This window comes from Loxodonta africana, chromosome 23 (genome assembly GCF_030014295.1).
Source record: "Loxodonta africana isolate mLoxAfr1 chromosome 23, mLoxAfr1.hap2, whole genome shotgun sequence".
NCBI lineage: Eukaryota > Metazoa > Chordata > Mammalia > Proboscidea > Elephantidae > Loxodonta > Loxodonta africana.
Genome location: NC_087364.1, coordinates 63,803,276 through 63,807,727, shown reverse-complemented (window position 1 = coordinate 63,807,727; position 4,452 = coordinate 63,803,276). Strand labels below are relative to the sequence as shown.

Genomic DNA, 4,452 nt, shown 5'->3' with positions numbered 1-4,452 from the left:
GGTCCTTCTTTGTCATTAGCCCTGATCATCACTTGGCATTTCTTGGCTTGTAGATGGTTTCCCAAGTGGTATCTCCTTCCTGTGCTTGCCTGTCTCTCTGGGTCTCTATTCCTCTTTGAAAGATTCCCACAGAAGAGATTAGGTTTAGGACATACCCTATTCCAGCATGACCTCATTGACCTATAAAACAAAAACTGTTTTCCAAACAGGGTAACGTTCACAGGTATACAGGTTAAGACTTCAACATTAGTTTTGGGGGACATAATTTAATCCATACAATGGGTAAACACAAGCCTCTCTTCCTCATTTCCATCCCTCTCAATTTTTGTAAAGGTAACTACTATTGTTTTTATTTTCTGTTTAAATATCAGCCTGTAGATGGACATTTAAGTTGTTCCCAGATTTTTAAAATTTTTTTTTTAGCCAATACTTACAACGGCCAAATCAATAGCTATGGAGTTGTTGGGCCAAAAGTCACATTGGATATTAGTAATTTATTTTTCTATTAAGAGTGAAAAATATCATCTATTAGAATAAGACTTTCTAAGCTTAAAAACAAAAAATTTCAAAAGAGAGCGATTGAACTACAAATTTTTTTTCCCATACCAACATAGGCATAAACTGAACTAAAATATAAACAATAATACAGGATAATTTTCCCAAAAGTAAAAATCAATATCACGAATTATATACACTTCATAGGCTCATACCACTCAATCCCCCTGCCTGGAAGGAGACTGACCCTGCAAGTTGAAAGGGAAGCCTGAAAGCTAGCTCACCAAATGGCTTTGTGAGCCAAGGGAGCAGGTGGTGATGTGTTTCTTACTGGAGGCTTTAAGTGAGACTAAAATCAAACGAGTATATATGAAGGTCAAACTTGGGGCAGAGAGGAAGGTCAATAAGCTGTAAAAAGTCACATCCATGGGAGAAAGAACATGTAACAGAGAAAAGCCAAAGGTGGGTGTGCAGCCATGGTGGTAGCTACGTGCACTCAATCTACTTTAGCAAGGTTCTCAAGAAGATTAAAAAAAAAACCATTTGCCATCCAGTCAATTCCAACTCCTAGCGACCCTATAGGATAGAGTAGAACTGCCCCATAGAGTTTCCAAGGAACACCTGGTGGATTCAAACTGCCGACCGTTTGTTTAGCAGCCGTAGCTCTTAACCACTAGGGCTACCAGGGTTTCCAAAACACAACCATTTGCCATCAAGTCGATTCTGACTCATAGTAATCCTATAGAACAGAGTAGAACTGCCCCACAGGGTTCCCAAGGAGCACCTGGTGGGTTCAAACTGCTGACTTTTTGGTTAGCAGCCATAGCTCTTCACCACTATGCGACCAGGGTTTCCAAAAGAGAGGAGACTCTCGGGAGGAGGCACGAAAGCCTACAGCACCTGGTACTCCCAGGTGGTCTCCCTTCCAAGTACTAACCAGGCGACTCTGCTTAGCTTCCGAGATCAGATGAGATTGGGTGTGTTCAGGGTGGTATGGCCATAGACTCAGGCTTAAAGGGATGGGCAGGGGTGTGTGTGTGTAGGCAAACACATATTAACAAACAAGCAAGCAAAATGAAAGACTTCCAATAGGTAAAGCATACAAAGAAACATTTCCAAAGAGGCAATGTAATGGGAATTATTATTTGTAAGTAGGTTCAGCCATGGTAGAAATTTAATAAAATACACTGAAATAATGGAATGGTTTTATTTTTTGCCTGTCAGTCTGTGTCATCTCCTCTATCATTTCCCTATTGCAACAATAATGCCATATGATAAACACCCAAAAGTTAGTAGCTTAAGAAAACAACCATTAATTATTTCTCCAAGCCTACTGGTCAATGAGGCAACTGTACTTGTCCATTTTGACTGTCCTGGATAGTTCTTACTGTCTTGGATTCATTCACCTTACTGGCAGTTTGAATGACATTGGTTCATTAAGGATGTCCTTTCGTGGCTCTACGCATCTCAATCTTCAACAGAATTACCTGGGCATGTTCTTATGGTGATCACAGGGATTCAAGGGAAGAAGCAAAAACGCACATGTACTTTTTTTTACTTGGATCCTCAAGTTTGTTATATCTCATAGGTCAAAGCAAGTCTCATGGACAAGCCCAGAGTCAGTATAGGAGGGCATGATCAACCGGCATGTCTATAGGGAGGCCTGAAAAATTGGGACCATTAGAGCAATCATCTGTCATACCTCCTCTCCTGCTTCCAGGCCTTTCCCCATGCCTATTACATTCTTCTCTACTTTCTCCTTTCCAGCTCAGTATCTATGCAGCATTTAGACATCAACTTCAAGGTCCTTTCTTAGCAAAGTCTTCCCCGGCCACCCCTAGATTGGGTTATGTGCCGCTGTTGTATGCTGTCTCTCCACCCTGCACATCCTCTTCCATTATCATGCACTAGATTGGAAACCACACAGACTATATCTCTGTTTTAGATTGTCAAACAATGTTACATGTATTCTCAGGTCTTCAGCTTAGAAAAATTGCTACAACATTTCCTCAGACATATTGGAATTACCTTTTAATTTAAAAATGAAATAACTAAAGGTATTCTTAAACGTTCCCTTTAATTATTTAAAAGGTACGTAAAAATTAAAAATTGTCAAAAAACATAAGTGTGAAACATTAATTTGGGTGGCCAAAGTACATCTTATGGATAAAATGTAATTTTTCTAGAGGAAAAAAATGTCATGGGCTGGGTATTTTTTCTTTCTTTCTTTTAACCTTTAACTTTAATTTGTGTTGTAGATTTATTATACAAGCAGAACTGTATGTGAAGAGCCCAGTTGATGTGTTTCTGTCTGATGTGGTCAGGGTGCTAGGGTTAGAGAAGAACATCTGTTCTCTGTCATGGTTTCTGAGTGGAATGGCATACCCTGACCACGGTGGCCATTAGATGATTAATGAATGACCTCCTAGGTGATTTGTTTGAAAGGGTAGCTGAATTCTTTTATCAGCATCTAAGAATTCAGTCTCCCTAAAAACACAAGTCTCAAGCTAGATAATCAGTAGAGGGAAAGAACTGACATCTCCTCCCTGTCCCACCCACCATCATAGAGCTCATGGTGAAAACAAACTCCTTCTGCCCTTGAAGAAGACAATAAAATTCATCACACAAATCTTAAGTGAAAAATTGAGGGATTTAGGTTAACCGTAAAGGCACACTGCCTGAGAGGGGAGCCAATAAACTCAAAATACACTGAAAAGAATTACTGCAATCTCTCTGGATAGTTTTTTTTTTTTTTTTTAATGTATTTGGGAATTCTTTTAGGCAGCAAAATGTCTTTTTCAGACCAATATCTGTCATTTTTTGGGTTTACCTTTTTTTTTTCTTTCCAAATAATTAAAGTCAAAGAAGAAATTAAGAATCAGGTTAAACAGTGCTATAGAAAATAGCTGGTTGAAATCTCTTACTGAGTTATACCTTACATCACTTAAAAATTATTGGATGTTTCCACTTACGTGACTCATTTAGGATACCTAGATGGAGAAAGCTTGAATAACCTAATTCAAAATATTAGTTTAAATTAGAATTTGTTCTATGTTTTTGTTAGACTTGCTTTCATGTACTTGACCCTTTGTATGCAAATAGGGAGTCCTGAGCAGTAATAGTTCATCAAGTAATAATTTCTATATTATATATATGGTAGATTATGGTTTTATTATTTTCCCTGACTTTCTCTTATATCAGTAAGTATAATGGTCATCTCTTCTCAGACTTGGGTGGGAGCAACATTTTACTAAGTAAATCTCTCCACAAAGACTCTCCAGGGGAATATAGTGGGATTCAGACAAAATGATTTGCCATTGTGATGGGTTCACAAAGGCAACTGGGCCACTTTGATCAAGACACTCAACTTCTTTCAATACCAGTTTCTCAATTTATAAAATGAAATGCGTTAATTTCATCTCTGACATCATGTTATGCTACTGTGGCATTGCCTTGACCAATAATAGAGTTTTATATCTGTATCTGGGTCTACATTTCAAGCCATCTGTCAGCCTTGCAATGGTTCTCTCATCTGTACCCCAGTCCCAGTCCTGGGCCTCTACCAGTCATTTTGAACGACACAATCCCACCTCCTAGAGCTACAGTGAACTGGACAGACAAGAGATTCACCTTACCTTCAAACTGGGTCACCTCAGAATCTTCTTCAGGGAAGGACTATGTGGGAAAAAAAAGTCTCTCCATGGGGCTGGATCTGTACTGTGTAAATGTGGAGCTGTGAGAATCTCTGTTCCAACATTAAAATTGGAGAGCCGAACAAATTAGTAAGCAAAGAAAGAAGGAGGTGGAGACTGAGGAAGAGGATATAGTTGAGGTACAGAGGTAAAGAGTACAAGAAATGAGGAGCCTTGGTTCATGATGGCTTTCTGGTCCCTCCATCGAGTCTGCTCTGGACAGGATGAATTTGCAATTGTAGGGTCAATGGGGTTCCAATGCATT

At 39.1% G+C, this 4,452-nt stretch overlaps 1 pseudogene; it reads right to left on the bottom strand.

Annotated features, from left to right (window-relative positions):
- Positions 1–1,383: 1,383 nt before the first annotated feature.
- LOC111752309 (5S ribosomal RNA) lies at positions 1,384–1,500 on the bottom strand (annotated as a pseudogene).
- Between the last annotated feature and the right edge of the window lie 2,952 nt (positions 1,501–4,452).